The 26328-nt window shown below is 37.5% G+C and overlaps 1 long non-coding RNA gene across 1 annotated transcript in view; it reads left to right on the top strand.

Moving 5' to 3' along the window:
• LOC113618220 (uncharacterized) overlaps nucleotides 1-26328 on the top strand; it is a 45636-nt gene that overhangs the window by 6157 nt on the left and 13151 nt on the right. The window contains exon 4 of the long non-coding RNA XR_003431929.1: nucleotides 11058-11168. This is a non-coding gene — a long non-coding RNA (uncharacterized LOC113618220). The remainder of the gene's footprint in view (nucleotides 1-11057; nucleotides 11169-26328) is intronic.

Genomic DNA, 26328 nt, shown 5'->3' with positions numbered 1-26328 from the left:
CAACTACTGAGCCCGCGTGCCACAACTACTGAGCACATGCACCTAGAGCCTGTGCTTCGCAACAAGAGAAGCTACCGCAATGAGAAGCCTGCACAGCACAACTAAGAGTAGCCCCCGTGCAGCAACAAAGACCCAGCACAGCCAAAAATAAATAAATAAAATAAATAAATTTATTAAAAAAAAAAGACTCCAGGCAACCAAACAGTATTTCTGAGTAAGGGGCATAAAAATCTGCATTTTTTTAACATGCACATCAAGTGGTCCTTATATAAAAAAGTTTTAGAATCATTGAGTTTGGAAGTTAATATAATTGTGAAGGTGAGAGTTGAGGCCATAGATCAAGAGAGGATAAAAGAAATTTTTGGTTGGTAAAATATACAGAACTTGATAATTGTGTGGCAGCGTGAAGAGAGGTGAATCTAGGATGATTCTCACAGGTGTTTGGTTACCTGGTAGATGATTGTATCATTACTCTGATTAACTGGAACCTAGAAAAAAGGACTAGGTTTGAGAAGGTGGATGAGAAACTTTGGGCTTTGATTATGAGTTTAAAGTGTTTATGAGGCAACTTAAAATTTTTTTTGCAGTAGAGATAACCATATAGACTTGTAGTTTGGTGGAGCAATCTGGGTTAGAAAGATAGATTTAGTGGTTATCAGAATACAAGAGGAAGTTGAATCTATTGGCACGACTGAGATTTCCCAAAGAGAAAATGTATCAGGAGAGAAAGCCTGGGGTGGAGTCAAGACCCAGGGACCATTGCTAACAGGATCATGTGATCAGGAAGCTGGCTGTTGAATTCCTTTCCTCAGAGATAGAAGACTTCTGACAGGTTGATAAGGCTCATTACATGATCTTAAAAGAGCAATATCGAAGAGGAGTGAAGGTAAAGGCAACAACAGTTGCCCAGGTCAAGAGATTAAGAGGCTGTCCATTTATATTAGTGTCCCTCTGGATAAAAGCTGGATGTGATTTAAATGATCTAGATGGTAACATCTGCAACGTATGTGCAGTGAATTGAAGTGGCACCACTAGATAGGGGAGAAGTTAGAGTTGTTTGACGGTATGAAAATAAAAGGAGGAATGTTTTCTTTTCACACTTGAGTGGAGTGAATTAATATGGAAGTGCCAGTGGGATGCCAAAAAAATGTGTATGCCATCTCCTTCTCCTGGTGTATGTGGGTCATCATCATGTGGGCATCTTCCATCCAGAAGAGTTGGAAGAAAAGCCCTATCCTAAGAGAAGACTTCTGTTTTTATTTAAGCACAAGAATGGGAAGAACATCCAGTAAAGCCACTGAGGATGCAGAAGAGTGTGATGGAATTGGGAGCTCCAGTATTGGAAAGAATCGAGAGGGAGGTTAGCTGTGAGGTAATGAGAGATAGAGAAATGGTGAAGGGAAGGGGGTGGGGGCGGTTCTGGGGTATGGACACAGGTGATGAGCATGCAGGAGAGGAAAGATTACCAGAGGGGTGCTAGATAATATCTCTACCTGTGGAGTTAGAGAGACAACACCTTTGTACACCAAGATATTTACATGTTTTTCAAGACCGTATATGGAATTGTGCCAAAGTATTTTGTGTATAGAATAAGTAGAGTTCAAAGGAGGACCAGAATGTGCTGAGAAGTGGCAGTGGAAAGATCATTGAATGGAGTGGGGCATGAATCAATTAGGTTAATTTATATGAAGCACCCTGAAAACTGCAAAGTGTAATATAAAACTGAGGTGGGGAGACGCAAGAGGGAAGAGATATGGGAACATATGTATATGTATAACTGATTCACTTTGTTATAAAGCAGAAACTAACACACCATTGTAAAGCAATTATACCCCAACAAAGATGTTAAAAAAAAAAACCCCAAAAACTATGAGGTGGTATAGCCAGGGCAATGATCTAGAAGTTTCCAAAGTCTTTTAATAAACTTGCTGCATCAGGATCTTCTGAGGTGCTTTTGAAATTTTGGATGCCTGGGCCCTACACTCAGTTTACTAGATCAGGCTCCCTGATACTGAGCCCAGGGGATCTCTTTTGTCTTTTTTTACAGCTCTCATTTCTGATATATACTTTAGTGTTATACACCTACTTGAGTATTGATATTATAGTTCAACTTAGATGACAATAAACGTGTATGTGAATGGTAAAAAATTTAAAAGATCACAATGAATGAATAAATCTCATGAATGAAATTAACAAATAGTGAACAGTTGGTTGGAAAATCATAAAAGTTGTTTAATTTCAGAATTTTAATTTGAAGGCAGTGAAATACCACTAAATTATTTTGAGCAAGTAGTGATACTGTGAATTTTAAGAGAATTATTGTGGTTTCTGTAAATAACATTTACTAATAAACTTCCAGTGGCTCAGAATTATTCTACTCATGTATTTGAAAATATATTTAGAATAACAAGGGAATTCCCTGGCGGTCCAGTGGTTAGGACTCTGTGCTTCCACTGCAGGGGGCACAGGTTCAATTCCTGGTTGGGGAACTAAGATCCAGCATGCCTTGTGGCACAGCCAAAAATAAAAATAAAAATAAACAGAATAACAAGATTTTAAATGAAGTTTAGCCCAAGTTTTGTTAAAAATGAAACATCTAATCTATAATCCTCTGAGCATTATGTTTGTCTGATATTGAGAAATCAGACATTCTTATTTTAATGTACATGGCTATATTTATATGAATAAGAAATTTAGGTGGAAAATCATTAGGCTTTGCTGTATTATTGATTTCTAGTTTCTCTAGTGAATTAAAAGTTACTGATTTTTAAACTCAGAAATAAAGCCTCATATATCAGTGTTTTTTCTACTAAAAAATGATTATCTTTAGTTTTGCCTTTCAGACTAATGAATTCCTTGTAGTTTGGTAAAAGAATTAAAAATCATAATTTGGTGAATTAAAAATAGTGTATTTTTTCATTTCTCTTGGGCATATAGAGTGACTTATTTTATGATTTGCTAAAGTTGTAGACGTTTTCTGATCTTTTCTAAAGCAAAAATTGTGTGCCACCTTTGCAAACTTTTCCTTATATTTGGATCTGTCTAAAGCTACTTTTAAGAACTATATAATTCTGATCAAGAATTCTGTTTCTCCCTGAAAAACTTCCTTCTATATCTGATATGGATGACATGATGGTGATTATCTTTGTTCCTACTTAGATATGTTGAAATTGCCTCAAGGCTTTGAAGTTCTGAGATTTAAAGAAAAGATGAAATACAAATATGTATGTGCTATTTTCATATGGAAATAATATTCTGAATGAGAAGTAACTTCTTTGTTGGCATACACTGGGTCTTACAGAATAAATTAAAAAGCACTTGGAGGACAGGCTCCATGCTTTCTCTTATAACTTCACTAAGATACATTATTAAATTGGTAGACACCAAAACTTCTAGGATTTTAAAGAGTAATTGATATTTTCATTAAATTTTAGCACTTAAAAATTTGAGGATTTTGTTTATTTCTGTGTTTGAAGTGTGTCTATTTCATTCTTGAGTTCCAGTGTTCTTTTTTATAAGTAGCTTTATATTTTATTATTTTTGATTATTATTTCTGATTATTAAAGTTATAAATTTTCATAGTAAAAAAAAATCAAGTAATATAGAAAGGTAGAGTGAAAATTACTTACAACCTCTCCACTCAGACTGAACCACTATTTAACCTTTTAGTATATATCCTTTCATACTTTTTCCTGTCTGTGTGAATCTCTTTGGGTGTAACTCAATCTGTATATCTCAGACCATTCTGTGGGTGTCTGCTTTTCTCCACTCTGTCTGTAAGGGGTTCCCTACCTGTCTTTTATTTTAGCTTCTGGCCCCTCATCTTTTCTCTGTCACACACATTCTCATTGTCTTTCACATTCTCTGTATGTGGATTCATACATATGAAGTGTGTGAGTGAGTCTCTATATATGGGTAAATGTATGTGTATATGTATGTCAAAATAGCACCATTAGATACATGCTGCCTTGTAATTTAAAAATAACTTTTCTATAACAATAAATATAGATACAAAGCTCCATTTTTGATGACTGAATGGTATCCTAGAGTGTAGTGTGGGCTAGATTTAATTTATTTATCCAATCCTTTCGAACAATTTCTTTTGGACGTTTAGGTTGTTTCCAAATGTTTTTGTTACCATATTTAGTCCTTTTAAGTGCACATTTTTACATATTTGTACAATCATTTCTTAGTAACTGAAATGTTACTATTAACTGTTACTAATAACCCAATTGTAAATATCTTTAATTAGATGTTCTAAATTATGTAAACTTAGAAATTCACTATTAGGCTAAGCTCAATACAGTTTTTATTTCTTGGGAAAGGTCAGTTTTCTTTAAATAATAAAATATTACAAGATATTGCTAGCAACTATTGGTGGGATGTGGCTTTATATTGTTGTTAGACATTTCTAACTGTATTTTCTGATGGGTATGTCCTGAGCTCTCTTCTCCATGACTGACAGGAGGAGTGTTTTGAGAAAACCAGTTAAGGTTATAGCTGTTGTTTGTGATCCAAAGAGCAGAATCAAGCTACACATTCACAGACTAGGAATGAAAATCACCACCCTGCCCTAACCACTTGGATCAATTGTATTCTTTTCTCAACAACAGCAGGCCCTCCTTTTGAGTTTTGCCTCCCTTTTCTTTTTTTTTTTTTTTTTTTTTTTGCGGTACGCGGGCCTCTCACTGTTGTGGCCTCTCCCGTTGCAGAGCACAGGCTCCAGACGCGCAGGCTCAGCGGCCATGGCTCACGGGCCCAGTTGCTCCGCGGCATGTGGGATCTTCCCGGACCGGGGCACGAACCCGCGTCCCCTGCATTGGCAGGCGGACTCTCAACCACTGTGCCACCAGGGAAGCCCTTGCCTCCCTTTTCTTTAGTTCTTTGTCTAAATAAGCTCTAAGCGGCTTGAGACATGAGCTTTGTTTTCATTGTGTTGTTTTGTAAAATGCCATATGCACATATGACATTTTGTAGATAATAAAACAGCAACGATTATAGGCTGTTGGTAGTCCTCTGCTGATATCCCAGCTGGTAACAACACTAAGATATCACTTGACACTCTATTGAGTTAACAGAAACTGTTGTGTTGATTTTTACTGCTGTTAAGAGCAGGGTGAATATTGATTTTAATCAGAAAGAGCAGGGAGAAATTGCTTTGACATGTGTTTTTTACTTGATCTTTGAGAATGTCATGAAAAAATGAAAAGAGTAAATAGTAATCTATGTGAGGTTCTTTCAAAAGAGCTGAAAGGTTGTTTGAAAACAGTGACCCAAGGATAGAGATTTAGTTTCAGAAATGAAATGTTTAATCAGCCATCTCAGAGTAATCTCTTACATGACAAAATGAAGCCTTTCTTTGGAATATTAAATAATTGCATTTTTAGTCACACTACGATTGAAATATAAAGAAACATGGCTTAATTTGTTAACCATTTTAATATTTATGTAGCTGTTCATTCAACAAATATACAGTGATCACCTACATTAAGGCTGTTGTTGTCCTAGGTCCTGGGGTCACACTAGAGAGCAAAGCAAAGTCCTTGCTTTAATGGAGTTTGTTTTCTAGAGGAGGAATAGATAACAATTAAAAATGATGTAGTATGTCAAGTGGCAATAAGTACTGTGCAGAAAAAAACAGAGCAGAATGGGGAGTGTGGATGGTAGTAGCCATTTTACGTATTGCAGTTGGGGAAGCCAACCTGGAGACCTAAAGAAGGGGTGAATGAGCCATATCCGCATTTGTTGAAAGAATGTTTCAGGCAGAAGGAAGAGCAAGGGCAAGTGTCCTGCGGCAGGAGTGTGCTCCAGAGACAGCAAGGAGGCCTCTGTGTCCAGGAGATTAGTAGATACGAGCAAGGAAGTGGGAAGACGTAGGTCTTACAGGGCCTTGGGGGCCGTTATATGCCTTTGGCTTTTACTCTGAGTGGGATGGAAGTCAATAGAAAGTCATAAAAAGAAAAGTGACCTGATCTTATTTTCTCGTGAAGGGATTAGTCTGGATGCTATAAGAATAACTGTCAAGGTGCCGAAATGGAGAAGCACTGTAGTAATAAGCTAGGTCATATCCAGGCAATGGGCAATGATGGTTTGGATCAGGGTAATAGCAATAGAGCATGTGGAAAGTGATTCGATTTTTGCCATGTTTTAGAGACAGGGGTGACAGAATATCCTGATGTATTGGATGTTGGGTATGAAATAAAGCAAGTAAAGATGTTTTCAAGGGTTTTGGCCTGAGCAACTCAGAAGGGTAAGGCTGCAGAAAAGAGAGTTTGGTAGGGAACTTGGCAGTTTGTTTTAGGATAAATCCAGTTTGGACATTAGAGATTAGTATTTAGTTCCAAGAAAAAAGGTCATAGCTGGACATGTAGATTTGGGAGTTGTCAACATGAAATTGGTATTTGATACCATTATAGACAGGAAGCTGGAAGAGATCATTTAGGGAGTAATTTAGATAGAGAAGTTCTGAGAGCTGCGGCCTGGGGTGTTTCCAGAGTTAGAGGTTGGAGGAATCTGCGGTGAATGCTGAGGAGGAGTGAGATAGTGAGGTACAAGGGAACCTAAAGAGTGGTCTTTCAGGGGCCAAGTGAAGTAACTGCTTCAGGGAGGAGGGAGGGGTGAGTGGAATCAAAAGCCATTGATAGGTCTATTAAATAAGGACAGAAGTTGGCAACTGGGCGTCATTGTTGACCATCTTGTGAGTTGTTCAGAAGAATAGAAAAGGCTTTCTGGAGAGGGTCCAAAAGAGAATAAGAAGATAAAAAACAGAAGCAACAGTATGGGTAACTATTGAGGAATTTGCTCTAAACAGGAGAATGGTAGTGTTGTCCCAGCCATGTTGAACAGATGGCCAGACAGCATACGTGCCAGGCTTGCTGGAGCAGTGTTTATTGGGGGAGAACTCCTAGGGGCAGGACCAGTATCAGGACATGAACCCACACTGCCCATTGCATTTAGGGCAGTACACACATATCTAGCACGGCTGAGTGTCAGACTCCAGGAGAGGAACTTTGACATTAGGCTGTAGGGCTTTAAAGCTGTACCAGCTCCTCTCTTGATGTGAGTAGGGCTGCCGTGATATTTTCATTTCAGCCCAGTTCCTTCAACCCCTGCCTCAACTGCTCAGAGGGCTGAGGTTCAAGTTTCTGGTTGATCAGGATTGAATATAATAAGTACTAGCTCCCCAGTTTCCATAGGAGGGCTATAGGACACCGAATTCTTTTCTGGGAGCCCAGCCTAAAGGAGATTTAGTCCTGATAAGGTAAGCCTGATGTCTCAGTAACAAGAGAAGTATGAGAGGGGAATGCGAGGGTTTTTTTTACTGCTCTCTTGTTCCCTTCCCTCGCTTCCCCTCTCCTCCTTCCTTCCCTCATTCCCTTCCTTCCTTCTTTCCTTCCTTTTCTTTGATGTGCAATATTGTAGATTTTTATAATCTAGTAGAGAGGAAAAACCATTGAGAATGTAAGGGAAATAGTCATTGGAGTGATTGCTGTTGAGAAGATAAGAGGATGATAAGAGTGGAGGGCTTGGCCCTGTGAGAGGAATGGATACACATCCATATTAGAGAGCAGCCAGGACTGATAAGCACAGATGTGCTTGTGCTGTGGTCAGAGCTTGTGGGCATTCTTTTAGGATTGTTTCTAATTGCTCAGTGAAAGGTGAATTTGCACTGAGAGCAAGGAGAGAGATGCAAGTGTTGGAGTGATTATAACAGTGGGTGATTAACAACCTTATTTTCCCAATGAAAACAAATTTTATTAGCTATGTGCTCTAAAAAAAGAAACTACTTTCCCTCTCTTACTGAGGATTGAATTTTGTGTATTTTTGGTGGACAGTCTTGGTTAAATCTGCTTAGCTTTTGGTCAAATGTTTACTTCTACGGGCCACCTTTCATACAAAAAAAATCTCATTTTTTATGGTGTTCTGTGATTTGAGTCATGTTCGATGATTCTGTAAACATAACACAGAAATAAGCAAAATGTACTTGGGCTTCTATGGAATGTGTGCAGAAGAATCTGTATTTATTAAGCATACAAATATGTTTAAAATTCACTAACCTTTGTGTGGCTCATTGCAAGCAAAAGCATGACATTTGAAATTGTGCCTTCATCAGCTTCTCAGGGCATGGAATGATTGACACATCCTAACCTGCTTAATAACTGTGAGACAGAGCCAGTTATTCACGTGAGTTTCCCCCCCCCACACACACACACATTTAGAGCTTTAGATAATTGGATTAAATTACAGCAAAATAAGTCAGGCCAGCTATACTTACACTCTCTCAACTGGCAGGAGACTAACTATTCTGGCAAAATGAATACATTTTATATATGTCTTCTCTGGTTGTTTCCTCTGATACAGCATTTCCTTAGTTCCTTTTGAGATGATCCTGCCATTTTACTTCAAGTTGTTGAGGTAGCTCCAAGTGAATTGGGGGACTTATTTCAAACCTCATATGTTTCTAAATGGCAGGAGTCTGGAGGCAAAATTATCCTTAAACTTGTTAAAAATGCAGATTTCCAGGACTTTGAAACTGGGCTTGGAAATCTGCACTTTAGTAAGCACTCAAGTAGTTCTGAGGTGGGTAGCTAATGAAACACGCTTTGGAACACAGCCCTGGTTAATATGTAGAACTGAAAATATGGTCCTTGAATCTGTAACAAAATGTAACATATATAGTTCTATACATCCATCCTTGAAATCTATCTTGAATCCAGAAAACTGTCATGTTGGAAATTAAGAACCCCATTGAATTATACTGTTAAATTTCCTTTCTTTCTCCCTCCCTCCTTCCCTTTATTCCCTCCCTCCTTTTTTTTTTTTTCTCTTTCTCTCTCTCTTTCCTTTTTTTTTTTTTTTTCCTGGCAGTTTTTTAAAATATCTGAATCTTATGTATGTATTGTATAGTCAGGGGAAAGCCTTGTCCATTATTTTGTCTTTAAAAAATAAATATTTTATCATTTTTAAAAAATTATAAGCTCCACAAAGGTAAAGAATTATGACAAATGCTTATTTTAGAAACCCTTAATATTTTCTACTGTAATTGGTAATATTAGAATTGCAACCAGTATTTTATTTATTTATTTATTTATTTTTGGCTCCGTTGGGTCTTTTGTTGCTGCGCGCGGGCTTCCTCTAGCTGCAGGGGCCACTCTTTGCTGCGGTGTGAGGGCCTCTCACTGCGGTGGCCTCTCCTGTCACAGAGCACAGGCTCCAGGCGCACGGGCTTCAGCAGCCGTGGCACAAGGGCTCAGTAGTTGTGGCTCGAAGGCTCTAGAGCGCAGGCTCAGTAGTTGTGGAGCACGGGCCTAGTTGCTCCACGGCATGTGGGATCTTCCCGGACCAGGGATCGAACCCATGTCCCCTGCATTGGCAGGCGGACTCTTAACCACTGCGCCACCAGGGAAGTCCCTGCAACCAGTATTTTAATGAGCTTTCTGCTGTTCCTTTGCTTGAAGTGTATTTCTCATTTTCTTCCTGGGGTGAAATCCTAGTAGTTCTTTGAGATTTAATTAAAACCTTACTTTCTTTGGAAGTGTCTCCTGATCACCATCCTTTAGCCTCCCCATCCCCCAAATTAATTGCTTTTTCATTTGAGTTTTCATAACAGTTTGATCATGCTACTTACCAATTTGTGATCTCCTTAAGCAGGGTGAGTATGTGTCTTAAATTTCTTGGGTCAATTTTCCTGGCATAAGTATTAAAAGAGCCCCCTTTCACTCTCTGAAGTGTCCCTGTTTGGGTAATAGGTGAGATGTCCATCCTATAGTGAAGAACTTTTCATCTCTAGTACTTCGCCTGTTACCTGGTACATGGAGGTTATTCAATCAGAGTTTGTCAATGAGTTTGAATTGAATTAATCATTTAATGGCTGGAAGGACTGTTAGAGGCTTGGCAGAAGCCTTTGTGTATTTTATAGGTATTATTATTTGTATCTATTATTTATAGGTATTAATGTTCAAAGACAGCCAAAGTAGGATCCCCTGAAGCCATTAGTTACTCGGAAGAAGGTAGAGGTAACCTGGACCAAGCTTTTGAGGAATCGGCTGAACCCTAGTCCAGTGGTTTCTAAATGCTGATCCAGAGGAATGTCCACAGGACAGTAAATACCCTTGAAGATACTTTTATTGTTTCATGGCAAAAAAGAGAAAAAATAAGGTCCAGGTAGTGAGTTAAAACTAAATGTATTTATTGGATTGATCTTTCTTTTTAAATTTTTATTGGTGTATAGTTGATTTACAATGTTGTGTTAGTTTCATGTGTACAGCAAAGTGAATCAGTTATACATATACATAAACCACTTTTTAAAGATTCTTTTCCCATAGAGGCCATTACAGTGTATTGAGTAGAGTTCCCTGTGCTATACAATAGGTCTTTATTAGTTATCTATTTTATATATAGTAGTGTGTATGTGTCAATCCCAATCTCCCAATTTATCTCTCTCCCCCACCCCCCTTATCCCCTGGTAACCATATGTTTGTTTTCTACATCTGTGACTCTGCTTCTGTTTTGTAAGTTCATTTGTACCCTTTTTTTAGATTCCACATGTAAGCAGTATCATATGATATTTGTCTTTCTGTGTCTGACTTACTTCACTCAGTATGACAATCTCCAGGTCCATCCATGTTGTTGCAAATGGCATTATTTTGTTCTTTTTTATGGCTGAGTAATATTCCATTGTATATATGTACCACCTCTTCTTTATCCATTCCTCTGCTGATGAACATTTAGGTTGCTTCCATGTCCTGGTTATTGTAAATAGTGCTGCAGTGAACATTGGGGTGCGTATATCTTTTCGAATTATGGTTTTCTCCAGGTATATGCCTAGGAGTGGGATTGCTGCGTCATATGATAGTTCCATTATCAGTTTTTTAAGGAACCTCCATACTGTTCTCCATAGTGGCTGTATCAATTTACATTCCCACCAACAGTGTAGGAGGGTTCCCTTTCTTCCACACCCTCTGCAGCATTTATTGATTGATCTTTATTTTAAGATTATATCTAGCGTTAGGCTATTGTTTGTATCTTAGAATTTTCTTTCTTTTCTGAATTGACAGTAATTGAAAAGAACTTTCCTTATCAAAATAAGAAGTTGGCATGCCCCAAGTGTGGCAAACATTGACTAAGAAAACAGGCTGTGGATGGAAGGTGCTATGTGGACTCACAAGGTAAGAATGATCAAAGGGCTCAAACCTATGAGTTGTAGAAAGACCCATCACCTTTCCCTATCCGTTCTGGAAAATGAGACGAACAGTGTCTTTTTTTTTCACTACTTTGTCCCTAGGATGTATACAGCCTAGTACACAGTTAGTATTCAATAATTTGTTATTTAAATAAATTCAGAAGTTCCATGAATAAATCATGTGCTGAAAACATCTGAAGTGACCCAACCTGGTGAATGGTTGAGTTAGTTGTGCTCTGCTGGTTATCCAGCCCCTTCCATGACTAGGAATCAGTAACTCCATCAGTTATTGCTTCTTGCCCTTTACTTGGTTAAAGTTTTAGCTAAGGATTCAGTGTTTTTTTTGTGTGGATTATTATAATGGTTTCTTTTTTTTCATTGTTAAAATACACATAAGATTTACCATCTTAACCATTTTTAAGTGTACAGTTCAATGGCATCCAATATATTCACACGGTTGTGCTACCATCACTACCATCCATCCACAGAACACTTTTCATCTTGCAAGACTGAAACTCTGTACCCACTAGACAATAACTTCTCCATTTCTTCCTTTCCCAGCCCTGGTGACCATCATTCTACTTTCTGTCTCTGTAAATTTGACTACTCTATGTACTTGATAAAAGTGGAATCATATAGTATTTGTTCTTTGTGTCTGATGTATTTCACTTAGTATAATATTCTCAAGGTTCATCCATATTATAGCATGTTTCAGAAGTTCCTTTCTTTTTAAGGCTGAATAATATATATATATATATATATATATATATATATATATCACATTTTGTTTATCCATTCATCTGTTGATAGATACTTTAATTGCTTCCACCTTTTGGTTATCACAAGTAATGCTGTTATGAACATGACTTTACAAATATCTCATTGAGTACCTACTTTCTCTTCTTTTGGGTCTATACCCCAAAGTAGAATTACTGGATTATATGGTAATTTTATTTGTAAAATTTTGAGGAATCACCACACAGTTTTACATAGGAGCTGCACCAATTTACATTCCTACCAATAGTGCCAAAGGGTTACAATTTCTCCACATACTTGCTAATAATTATTATTTCCTGGATTTTTGGTAGTAGCCATCATATGGGTATGCTATCATGGCCTCTGTCTCCAGGATTTTTCTCTAGTGTTTTTTATTTACCTGTATATCTGACCATGTCAAATCTATTGATGACTCTCAATTTCTTTTTTTTAAATTCTAAGGTTCTTAACATGCTAACCTCTCAGGTCTAATTTCTATCCACCCTATAATCTAGTCATAATGACATATTTGCTCTTCTCTATACTTACTGTTTGCTTTCAAGTCCCTATGACTTTGTGTTAGTGATTTCTTCAGCATGGAGTGCTTTAATTCCATGGTTCCCAAATTTCATTTCTTCTGTTTGTGCCTTTTCCTTCATTAACTTCCCATCTCTACTATTAGTTTCCTATGATTTTTTTCTTTGCATACACATTAAACAGTTCACTGTTTAAAATTTAGCCTCATTCTAAACAACAACAAAAAAATCCATGAAATAATGGGTTAATAAGTTGATCATATTAATTCTCCACACATCTTAATAAATACATTACCATTAAAATTTTTAAAGGCCTATCTACATATCACCAAAAATTCATCTTGAACACCACCAATGATGTATATGCCACACTTTGTGGAAGACTTTGGTAACCCACCTTCCCAAGTCTATCTGCTCAGCTCCAGCTCATCCTTAGGATAAGTTTATGTATTAGTGTAAGTCATGTAGGGAGTCATGGTGCTGGCTCTGGAGTTAGATGAGTGGGTCCAAATTCCGACCTGCCACTCACTAATTGTGTGACCTTGGCCATGTTATTTAACCTCTTTTGTAAAAAGGGGATTATAATAGTTCCTACCTGAAAACTTGTGAGATGTTATTAGGATAATGCATGCAGGACTCAATGTTTTCTAACTAGTCTAGCTCTCCTTTTATGCTCCATATCATGAAAAGATGATCAACATTTGCTTCATTCAAAGTTATCCCATTATGAAACTGATGAAAACAAAGGTAAAGTGGAATCCATGCAGGGTATGCTTTCATGATTATTCTAATACAAGTTAAGTAATTACAATCATTTGACCTTAACTTTTCTGGGTCCCTAAATTATAATATTTTAGAGCCAAATGGGATGTCAAATTGACCCTGAGGGTGTTTTTTCTGCCGGTTTCAGTCAACATCTGCAGGATTAGTTAATGTAACTCAAAGTGGAATAGAGGCAGAGGGGTGTGAAGCCAGTTTTTAACAGCTGCCTCTTCCTCTGCAGTCCCAGTGGTGTCAAAGAAAACCACATAAGACCCACCATTTATTTCAGTTTCCAGTATTAGAGAACACAGTAACAGTTGTAGAAATTGGTTCCTTCTCTCAGCTGTGTTCCTTTCTAAGTCTCTTATGTCATGGTGAGATTTTTCTCTCTTATATTCTCTAGTTCCTGAAGCAGCCCTTTGCACTTGAAACTGTCCATTTCTTTACTCCTTTGTCCTCAAAATGCACGTTTTTCATTTACCCTTTCCGTGAAAATACCTAGCGAACAGAAACCCAAGGAAGAGGAGGAAAAAAGAGGAAGGTATAGGAGGAAAAAAGGGGAAAAAAACCTAAAAAATGCTTGAAAGCCTGTACCTCTGAAACTGACATTTAACCAAAGACCTGGCTTTCTTGTTATATGCAAATGGCTCTGTCTGTATTTCTTAAGATAGTAAGTCCCTGGTATTGTACCAAGTACAGTGTGAACATTCTATAAGGAGTGATACCATATTTTCATCTTCAAATCTAAGGTTCTCTTTGCAATGTAAGAGATACTCAATAAGAATAATGCCAATTTTTTTTTCTACCGGATCTATTTCAGTCACAATCATGGAATAAAAAAAGAGATTTACTAAGTAATTATTATTTCCATATTAATAAAAGAAAGATGGGCATAGTTTTCTTTTGAGATCATTCTTTTTTTGTCTTAAGTTATTAAAAATATAAAGATTTTCTTTACTAGTTGCTTAACATACTTATGTATCCAAGACCTTTATCTTACAACTTTATGGACTTCTAGCATTTAACCCATGTGAACCTCACATATTAAGATGGAGCAGGTGGTATGGCAGTGATACTTGAAACTTCAGGGATGGTTACTATTTTTCAGATATCTACTTTCAAGTTCTTATGATTCCTTCAGAGATATTAGACCTTTTAACCTTAATAAAATATTTTATATTTAAAAAAATAATTAAGCTATTTGTCAATAATGCTCATTAAGTGTAAGGTCATATCATTTGGCAGAAAATATGAATAATGGATTATACAAGCATGTTTACTGAAGAATTTAAATTATATTTCTAAAGAAGTTTACAAGTTTAGTTTGGTAAATGAATTCTTAGTGCTCTTAGCTAAAATTAATTAAATCTAGCAGAAAGAAAAAGATTTCTTAAATACAAAAAGAGTCAGATCACAGTCCTTTTTGTACTGACTGATTTCTCCACAATTTCTACCAAAAGTTGTGGTGTGTCAAAAGAAACTTTGTTTTTAAATTGTCATTGCAAAATGTAGTAACAATTTTTATTTAAACAATGAACCTCTCTTGAGCAGCAGCAGAGATTTAATTACATGTTTCCATGAGAACCATAATCCAATTTTATAAAATAAAATTAAATAAAACCAATAAGTTGGGACTTCCCTGGTGGTCCAGTGGTTAGGACTCGGCATTTTTCACTGCCATTGCCCCGGGTTCAATCCCTGGTCAGGGAACTAAGATCCCGCGAGCCATGCAGTGATGTGGACAAGAAAAAAAAAAAAAGCTAATAAGTTGACTTTTAGAGTAGCTGCAAAAGAACACATCTTCAGCAAAGAATATATGAATGACGTGATGGGATGTGGGGTACCTTGGGGAATGCAGACTGCCAGAGATTTCTGATTATTGACTTGAATTAAAAAGATTAAAATATAATATATATAGGGCTTCCCTGGTGGCTCAGTGGTTGAGAGTCCGCCTGCCGATGCAGGGGACACGGGTTTGTGCCCTGGTTCGGGAAGATGCCACGTGCGGCGGAGCAGCTAGGCCTGTGAGCCATGGCCGCTGAGCCTGCATGTCCGGAGCCTGTGCTCTGCAACGGGAGAGGCCACAACGGTCAGAGGCCTGTGTACCACAAAAAAAAAAGAAAAAAAATATATATATATAATTTTTATGGGGAGAAAGGAGTTGCTTTAAAATATGATTTTATTCCTTGCTGGCATGTTTCTTCCTCTTTTAAATAATAAATGTACTGATCTGAATCCCTTATTTTAACACTGGCTTACTGTACAGAGAACTGCAAACTTAGGTTGGGAGGAGTTTGGTTATTACGAGACACACTCAGGGTCCAGGTCAGTTTTTAACCCAACTCTGGATAAGATCAGGATGTGGGCTACATGGCAGCTCAGGTTGTTCTAATAGCAGATATAGGCTGTAGCTGAAATTTGACTGCGGCAGAGCTATAAAAACTTTCTGAGTGTGTATCTGTAAGATTGACAGAGATTATAGATTAGTAGCTACTAACAGTGGCTGAGGAAGAACAAAATAATCAAACCTGTGGTTAGTGACACAAGGAGTCCTGGGTTAGTGGGCCAGGGAATGGCTCAATTCAGAAGCATTTCATGGTCTTGGATGACCCAGAGTAATTGATTGCGGTCTCCAACTTAATGACAGAACATTGCTGTACTTAGCAGGTATTTCCCCACAAACATGCAAACAAACCTCAGTATTCCAGGACTATAGAGTTTATTTCAAGTGGATGTCAAAACCAAGTTATACTCTCTTGGGAGGAAAGGCAGGAGAGCAGCTACAAAAGAAATGTTAAGTAACAGCTCTTCATAGAACAGAGTGCTAAAGAAACCTTGGACAGTTCACTGTTTCAGTCCTGAGAATTGGTTTGGCCCAAACTTTTTAAATATCATAGATCATTGCAAATATTAATTGTTCAATGTGAAAAATTATTTTCACATTATGCAATGTTTATAAAAGCTAGTGGCTTTAAAATCAGCTATAAATCTAATCTTCCTACCCCTCCAGATACACAGTGGGGAAAAGAAAGTATCAGCTCCATGATATTTTCTGGTGTGATGAGTGATCTGACTGGTGATGATGAGTTATTTTAGATTATCAACTGATTGGTCTTTCCACAAGGGAACCATAAGGGCCACCAATTATATTTCAGCTTTTTCTTCTAAATCATTTTGTAAGATTAGATTTCTCACAGCTGAAATGACAGAATTAATGAGACTGTATAATAATGTTTTGATATAATAAATGATGCCAAATGGAATTTCTGTCATCCAGTCCAATAGATCTGAGGCTGAACATTATTCTCTAGTGAAAACTTGGAAAGTACAAATAAAGTCATAATGAAGTACCTTGCTCAGAAGTAATAAAACCTTGGCTAAAATTTACCTTCCACCCCAGAGTCAATAATATATTAACTGAGTTGGACTGTGAAGCAAAACAAAACTGAGTTCTCTCCTGGCTTGGTTACCTGTTTCAGAAGAGCAGCAGGGAGATTAATTTTATTGAGTAATATCCATAGAACTACTACTGCATGGAATGTACAATAGCGGACACAAAGAGGAATAAGGCATAGTACCTTTGTCAAATGATTTACCATCTTCTGGGAAAGAAAAAACCTAAATACAAATGATTGTTAATAAGGAGGAACTTGATAGATCAAATATTTTAGAAAAAGACTGGGAGACCTAGAGGTCATTACAATGGTAGAAAGAAGGACATGAAAGAAAATACACTGTTTTCTAAAGATTTAGTGGTTGCTGTTCCTTATAAATTATTTACTAAATATATAATGTTGGTGTGGAAACTCTGTAGGTTCCTTGCATCTACCCTTTCTCTTAAATCCACCCCAAAGTATAGGGATGATCATTTAATTGGTTAAGTTTCAGAGATTAATTGGGCAATATTCGCTAGCAGGCAGGGGTGTTACACATTAATAAAATACATACATAGACCTGTCCTGCATTTTCTCCTTCGTGCCTAATACAATTAAAGTGATGAACTCATCCAGGCTATACTGTCAGAGAAATCCTTACCACATTTCATCATATATTCCCTTTTTTCCTTCTCTTTTTGCCGAAGAGTTTTGTTCAGATCTGTAGAGGTAACTCTGCATTCCCATTACTTCTCTGCTCTGATTTTCCAGCCAGGTATGGGCTTAAAGATTTGCATAATCTGTCCAGGTGAACTTGGAATTAACCTTGGGATCAAATTCCTTTTGTTCTGTCTATTCCAGTGTTTTGGAATGTGTGTTGGATATGGCTTTCTGTATACTGCAGTGATAAGATCCTATAGTTGGGTCTGGGGATGGTGGGTAAACAGATAGTGTATCTTTTTTAATAGCTGGTATGGTTTTCTCTGGTTGAGTGGGCATATAGGTATGGAGACTTATGTTTGGAAATAATGTACGTCATAGCAATATAGAGTTTCTGTGTTGGGAGATGGGAGATATATCTAATGTGGGTACCTCAAAATGTAAATAGAGAGTTGTGCTGAGCTAGATGCACTTTGCTAGGCTGTGCAATTTCAAGGGCTGTTTTGAAGTTTTTAAAGTAAAAAATATTATACAATTGTATGTTATTAAGTTATTAATATTACTTAAGAACTTCAAATGGCTTAACAAAGCAATGTGGTATAGTAAGAAAATCAGGCCTTTAGTTGCAAATAAAATTTACTGATTGAGTAACTTTAACCTCAGTTCCCTAACCATCAGTTCATTCTGTGAAATGGGAGTAATCAAGTTTACTCCATAGAGCTATTGTGAAATTTAAATTCAATACAGCACATTAAGCACCTACTGTAGTCCTTGATACACTGTGGGACATCAGCAAATTGTTGTTATTGGTAGAAATTTCTTGGCACTTTGTAGGTTTCTTATAAATATTAGTTCTCTTAAAACTTTTAATCATTTTGTGGATAGTTATATGCCTAGATCTGGTAACAAATATGCTATATCAGCAGTAAAAACATTTCATCTTAATTTTATTATGATACTTATTGGAAATATTAGTGAGGTTTTGATTGTATAAAGGTGATTATATGGCATTATTATGCCATAAGTACTCAGGAATAATCAAATTCTGTGCTAAATTAGAGCTGACCTTTCCTGTGGTGCTGAGAAAGATATACACACAAGGAACATAACCATGGAAGCAAAGAAACACTTTATTACTGGCTGAAATTGTGCCTGAAATTCCAACAGAGTTCTTATGACCTGGACCTTTTCCTTGCCTCCTAGTCCAGACTTGAGGGCTTACTATGCTCCTATAGGGAAAGGTAAAACATGGAAAAAAGAATGTACTAGAATGAAGAAATGACCACATTTATGGGCCACTTCATTTATTCATTCATTTAAATACCATGACCCTGTTCACTAGTAAATATGGCTAACCTATGTCCCGGAATCAGATTAACATTCTTCTTCTTTAAGGGAGTTTATTACTCTTTGGAATTCAGTTCATTTAGTTGCCTGGAGGCTTTGTTCTCTGATGGCTCACAAAATGTTACAATTTTGTATATTGTCCAGCTTTTTCTTCTGTGGAAACAGAATTCAATGACTGAAATTTTTGGTATTTAGATAATAAGTAAGTAAGTAGAAACATATGGAAACTTTGGGTGTTGAACTCCAAAACCCACTTTCCGTCCATTATAGCACATTGAATTATTAAGCTCTTTAAAGACCTGGGATAGTGTTAGTAAGTTATATTTATATAGGGTTTTTCCAGCTAAGAACACTTCAGTTTTTACACTTAGTAGCTAATTGGATCTTTGTAGTCTTGTTATTTACACATTAAGGTCCTTAGTTTATAGGTGAGAAAAATCACAATTTAATAACTTAAGCCAGTAAGTAATAAGACTCAAACCTGCTTCTAAGCACACGGAGCTTTCCACAATTCCATATCAGCATGGATATTTAATATGGATATAGCCATATGGATTCTTTAAATGTTGAATTTACTCCCTAAATGATAAAAAATGAATTAGAAGTTTAGTACCTGAAAAGGGAAACTGATGAGTGACAAATGGCACTTAATCCAAAGTTCATTAACTCTTGAGCCTCTTTCAGCCATTGATATCATTCCTTTCTTTAGGTGAAAGTCAAATGGATGATGAGCTTTGAAACTGTGCTCTTATTTTAGAAAAAAAAGGATAGAAGATTTTGCTGTTCTTGTAATGAGCTAAAACTGCTTCAGAAATAATGTCAACCTATCTTTCCCAGCATTTTTCTATCAGTGGGAGACCATTATTAGAGTACAAATTAGTATTTTATTAATATTATCATTTACACATGCCATTTTTAATAACCCACGTACAATTATACTGGAAAACAAAAAAAAGGCATACAAAATTCAGCCTAAAGACAAGGCAGACATTACTTGTGAAAATATAGATATTTCAGACACTAAGATTTATAGGATTTAAAGTTGTGGCAAGTGGATGGTTCCCTCATATCAAACACATGGAATGGCACAAATGTGAATGAATAGGATGTTCTTCCTAGTATATCTTTTAAGTGAAATACATTCTGTTTCTAAAAATTGGTCCGAAGTCACATGAATAGAAATGGTAAAGTACTGAATTTATAACATGGGAAAATTCTACCCCAAATACCTTTATATTTTAATAGGTTTCAGGTCCAGATCCTAGAAATAATTAAGAACTAGAAACATGTAGTAAGATTTGAAGAAAATCACAAACCCCACAAACCCTATTTGTCTCAAAATATATTCTAGAGTGCCTAAATTCTTGCCATTGAAATAGGTTTATAGGTTTAGTGTATTTCTTCTAGATGGAACCTGGAAGTTTCACCTTTTATCTGGTGGAGGAAAAGAAAAAGTCAGGTTAGCTAGTACTCAGCTTGCAGAAAGGATTGCAGTGAGAGAATGGATTGTGGTCAGATGAGTTTGTATAGGAGACAGATCAGAAAGGGTGTAGAGCTCATGACATTCCTCAGAGGGAGTAACGACAATAAACATGAAGACACTGGGCACATGAGAGAAGAGAATGGTAGTGGAGTAAAGATTTCAACTCTCTGATAGTTTCACTCAGAGACTTGATAGAGAATGTACTTGCTCATATGGATAGTGTCTAGTCCTTGTCAACACCAAATCAGAGAGTGCACACTACCAAATGTCCACCGTGTATGAGGCACTGCTTTGGGAACAATGGGATATAAAAATAAGAACACTTTCTCCTTTATGGAGTCTCTGATCTATTTGGAGATACAGACATGGAGATACAGAAAAGCAGAGAGGCAATAGAAAAGATAAATGTCCACAAAAAGAACTGAGCATGCCCATTGAGTTTTATAGCAAAGTGCGATTTACAATTCCTAGAAAGAGATAATTGGGACCAAATTCCAATGAGGAAGTAGGATTTGAAATGGTTCCTGAAGACTGAGAAAGGTTTGGATGAGTGGAATGCAGGGGCCATCTTTCAAAGGGAGTTAATCAGAAGAAGCACAATACAAGAGAAGGAGATAAATTTGTCTGGAGCAGATGATTCTCAGTGGGGAAAGATGGAAGATTAGTGAGGAGTTTGGGGACAGGAATGCATTGTGGGGTCTACTGCTTACGCCCCTCTTACTCTATTCCTTAAATGTTAATGCTGCCTTGGTCTCCAACCAGAAACCCACTTTTACTTTGCATAATCTCCCTAGGGACTCACATCCTGTCCTAAGACTTCAGTTATGAAGAATATGTGTTGAAAATTTTCAAGCTTATATCTCTAGCCATTGTGTTTCTATGTTGCTGGACTCCAAGCTAGTATATCCAATTGCTTATCAGACTTCTCTACTTAAATATCTCCAACTTTTAGAGAGACTAATGGATTCCAACCTGATTTTCCTAATCTCAGTCAACCCTCTCTCCAAACTCCTTCTCCTCCTATAATCTTATCTTCTCTACTTTTTACTTGAATGACTTTGCACAGGTTGCTTAAGCTTTTTGTACCTTGCTAGCTACATGTGAAAAAATAGGGATAAAGTTATTGTTATTTTCAGGAATTTCTGGGAGGACAAAAGCAGCCAAAATATGTAAAACTGTAAGAACAGTGTCTAGCACATAATAAAGCCCCTACAAATATATACATATATTCAGTTATCTAAGCCAGTATGTTTCACTACTCTTCTCCCAGTATTTAATTGGTCACAAAGTGGCATCAAATATGTGCTTCTCCATTTCCTTCTCTCAATCCCCTCTGGCATGGCCTTAGTCCAGATGTGCATTACTTCTCAACCGTATTGTTGAGATAATTGTACTAAACTGATAAATGCTCCTCCTATCTCCAATTTCAATTCTCTCCCCTCTACTTTCCAAAATGCCACTATTGTCACCTTTTGAAACTGCACTGAACAAAGACGCTTCAAGAAAAGTGAATTGAATTCATAATGAGACCCCAATTCCCTTGAATCACACCAGGCTCTACATGATCTGGCCCCTGATTGCCTCTTTGGCTGTCTATTCCACCGTTTTCTGAACAACTCCAGATGCTTCAGACATATCATATATTCCTTGTTCTTCACATTTTTACAGATGAAATTTTTTTCCACTTTTAAAGTCCATTCTTTAATCCCTTTTCTTCTCTTATCCAGTCTTCCCTTCTTTTTCATGACCAGGTGATATACTTTGTCTTCCTAAATATGGTTCTTCCCAACCCAGTCTGGGTTGGGTGATGTATCAAGAAAACAAACAGACAGCATATGCAAAGTAGGTAATTTGAGGAGGGTTTAATATAGGGATTATTTACAAAAGTGTAGATATGATTAAGGGAAACCCACAAAAGATAGTGCAGGAGCCCAGGACTAGCAACAGCTGGGGGTCATTATAACTGCTAGGTCTGACAGGGCAAGAGGAGGTAGTGGTTTACCCCAGAACGGACCACCTAACAGGACATGTAGTCTGTTGTACAACCTGCAGCTACCTCTCAAGGAGGAATTGGGAGATAAACACCTGTCCTTACTGTTCTTGTGCCCTCTGTCCTGCTTTCAGTGTCTCTTATTATCTGAACCCAACTTGAAGCCAGAAGGTAAGGCTGTTGAAAGAGCCATAAGGTCTGCCTCCTGGCAGCATCACAGAGGAAGGGTGGAAGGGAGATCTGCAAGGACAATTGAAAACCATTAAGCAGAGGTGCTCCCTTCTGCAGTACCTAGTCTCCAGAACATACCTTTATTATAAAACTTAACACATTGTATTGAATACATATCCACTTTTGTCATAAATTGAGAAGTTTTTGGTAATACAGACTACCTTTATATTTTCTTAGCATTTAGCCAGGGACCCAGGTACCTTAACATGTGCTTGGATGAATGAATGAATGAGTGAATGTCAATGTCACGGTAAGGTCTGTGCCCTATAAAACGGGAATCATAACTGTTTGAAGCTGTTTATCTACTTCACTTTGTAGAACTCTAGATTTGGGCTGTAATTCAGGCTTTTCTGTTAAGACATGATGCCTATTTTTCTTTTGTGTGATATGTAAATGAATGCAAGTGTGCACGTGTGCTGTTTACCTCATGATTTTTGAAAATGATGATGGGTCAGACAAATACCAGACAATTCACAAGCTTGAGCCAAATTTGAGAAAACAATTTCTGTAAGAAAATGATCTCCATTTAGTCATTTATTCACTTGATTTAACCCCATGCTGCTATTAGTTATGCAGGGAAATAGCGTTTTAATGACTCTTCAGAAAAGGTTCACCACAGGAAGAAATACTGTATGACTGGAATAGGCTAAGAGGATATTTATCTCTCTGTGCATTTTGTGGATCTTAATACTATCACACCTATGTGCTCCAAGAAAGATATTATAGTAGAACAGCTGCTAACAAAGGTATTTATAATTCAAATGGAAATTAGGACTTCAGAAAGAGCAAAGTCCTTTTGATCTGCTAAATATAAAATAGAAATTACATGATCTACTCCTTATGTTAATCACCATGACTATGATTGCAATTAAAGATCATTTAGAAAATAGTATAAGGAGTTAATGTAATTCTGTCTCTTGGCCTTTTTAAATGAAGCACTCTCATTGAAAAAGTAGTGTTAGCTTGTTGCGATAATTATGATCACCCCAACTTCTTTTGTAACAAGAAAATCGTTTTTGAGAGTTTGAAGAAGGGGCTTCCCTGGTGGCGCAGTGGTTAAGAATCCGCCTGCCAATGCAGGGGACACGGGTTCGAGCCCTGGACCGGGAAAATACCACTATGCCACGGAGCGACGAAGCCCGTGTGCCACAACTACTGAGCCTGCGCTCTAGAGCCTGTGCTCTAGAGCCCACGCGCCTAGAGCAGAAGTCCGCACACCGCAATGAAGAGTAGCCCCCGCTCGCCCCAACTAGAGAAAGCCCGTGCACAGCAATGAAGACCCGACGCAGCCAAAAATAAATAAACAACAAAAAAAAAGGGTTTGAAGGAGACATAATCTTCCCCTCCCCCCCTTTTTTTAACAGATGAGGAAACTGATCTTCAAAGAGGTTATAACTTATGGAAATCACTTTGTATTTAGATGCAGAGATAGAACCCTTGTTTGTGGATTTCCAAACCTAAATTTCTTATACCACATCATGCTGTCTCCCTAATGCTAGGCACTAATGGAATAAGACATCATCTAAAATTAGGCAGTCAACCCCCCATGGTATTTGATGTGGGGGGCTGCGATTCCTGGAGAGTCAAGGACCTTATTACAGAGCACAGGGATTCATTTTAACATGAGCTTTCATACAGAATATGGAAGCCCAGATCCATTTATAAACTACAGAACCAGAAAATCTCTCTGCTAAGGAGGTTTTGTGGGTGAATGGTTGTAAGATGCCATCACTAATTATTTTCTTTCATTAATGGCTTATCAAAGGAAAGCCGAAGTGGTGTCTGTGTTGTTCTGGGAAAAATAGTTTTGCTTATTTTCTATTTTCATAAACAAGGAGAACCAATTTTTTTTCTAACGTATTTTTTATAATGGTAACTTTTAATGGGAATTCCACTTCTTCTCTTTTGCTGATCACACCGAATCTTACCTCTCTATGTTTACATGGCTCAGATTTACTGATAATTTTTTTGCCCTGTTCCTAGCTTCCTCCGTAATCATTTGTATTAGCTTGAAAGCTGAATAAAAGGAAAAATGAACTAAGAAACAACTGTTCACTTGATTAAATGGAACCCATTTATTCTCATATCATGGATGAGAACTTATCACCTAAAATCTCATCACCGTTTGTTTCCATCTCCTCTATGATTCTGGCTGCGAGTGAGAATCTTTAAGGCTTGGAGCTATTTTTTGATGTTAATCCTTAAAAAACCAGTACTAATCTTTGTCATTTATGACAGGTCCTGACATTAGGACTGCTGAGTGCCAATTTGGAGAAAACAGATATAGTGTTATCTGAGCCATTTCCCCCATCTGGCAAGCATCAGGGATCTCTGCTGAAATAAGAAAGGGGTTCACTTCCAGCATAGGAAGTGTTACCTCTAACCCTAAATTTTACCGTAAGTTTCAGAGTAAGATTATCTGACTCCATCCTGAACCTCACTTGGCCCTTCCTCCCCAAACTTGCTCTTCCTCCCCAAACTTGCTCTTCCAGCAGTTTCCCCCACTTCAGTAGCATTGAAAATATGGCCCCAGTTTGGGTGATGGGAGTGACTAAAGATGAAATACAGAGACCTGAACTAAACACCTAGAAGCTCATCTCAAGGTCTCTCAAGAGTACAGTTAGTTATGCAAGATGGGAAAAGAATTTACAAGTCAGCCAGGCCATCCATCTACCTTGAGGTGGTGGCTACACCTAAAATCTCATTGATGTGAGAACTAATCTGCTTAAGGCATTTAGAAAACATATTCTAGAGTAGATATCATGACTTGCTTGTAAACAGACGCATAGAAGGTTGAACATGAATTTGAGATATGTATATATTAAAAGAAAGACAAAACAGTTGAAGCCTATTCCAAGAGTGGGGTAGTGTTAAGTGTCTATTAGAGGGAAGCTTTGTGCTCTGTGTGAAGGGAACCTTCAACTGCCTTCAAAACTTTCTTCTCTCTAAGGTATTCTGTGGAATAACTGGGAACAGAGAGGGGCTCAGCTTCAGTAACATTTGAATCAGTGTTTGGAGAGTTTTCAGAGTTAGCCTTAGATGCCTGTAATGGGTGAAAGTAAGCCACTTGTCATAAATCACACCAGTTTATTAGTAGTAGGTGGGATAAATCCTGCAGTAAGTGAAGAGAGACTTAATGAGAGAGTGCTTTATTCCTAAAGCATTTGAGAGAGAGACAGAGCTGTAAATAAAAGGCTTGGTGAGAAATAGAGGAGGGAGGACACTGGGGAGGTGCCCTGCTCTGAAACAGCAAGTAGCTGCCACTAAACACCTTGCTTTGGGGACCTAGATCGCTGGGCATTGCAAAAATAGTAGGTTGTGTGTCCGAAGAGATTATTAAAAAAATGACTGCCTGAGAAAGGCCAACTATTGTGTTTTTAAAAGTATTTATCCTGGGCTCCTAACATCAGCAGGCTGAGCTTGTTCCTCTGAAAATATTGGGAGACTGGCGAGAGACTAAGCGGAAAACCAAGATATAAAGTGAGAGTTCTGTTACCCTTAACAGGGTAAGGGTAACAGAGTCGACCCATATCAACTCTTCTTAGGAGCTAGTGTTATTTCCCAGCTCTCTCATATCTTCAGAATTTTCCTCTTCACGGGCCTTATCCAGCTTGTCCATGTATAAAAATGTCCACATACTGAGAATTATTACAGCTTTCCTGGATCTTGAGTCCCTTTGTTGCTCAATATTGTCCCTATTCTTTGTCCCCAAATTTGAAAGGAAACTCAAAACTCACTTCTTCAGTCTTCCTCAACTTGCCGGGGATTCTTATTCCCATCCATCACTCTACAGAAGCTAGCTTCTCAAAGGTTACTGACAACCTCTTACCTGCCCTATCTAATGGCTTCTTTTCAGCTGTTATCCTCTAGGACTTCTGTGGCATTTACCATGATAAAGCATCCTTTGGCTTCTGAATCACTACATTTTCCCATTTTCCTCTTGATTTTTTTTTTTTTTTTTTACTTTTTTTTTTTTTTTTTTTTTTTTTTTTTTTTTTTTTTTTTTT

The sequence above is a fragment of the Aethalodelphis obliquidens genome, unplaced genomic scaffold (assembly GCF_003676395.1).
Source record: "Aethalodelphis obliquidens isolate GAN/ISIS:26980383/991018 unplaced genomic scaffold, ASM367639v1 scaffold5, whole genome shotgun sequence".
NCBI lineage: Eukaryota > Metazoa > Chordata > Mammalia > Artiodactyla > Delphinidae > Aethalodelphis > Aethalodelphis obliquidens.
Note: the sequence above shows the minus strand (reverse complement) of the source record. Positions and strands in the feature narration are given on the sequence as shown.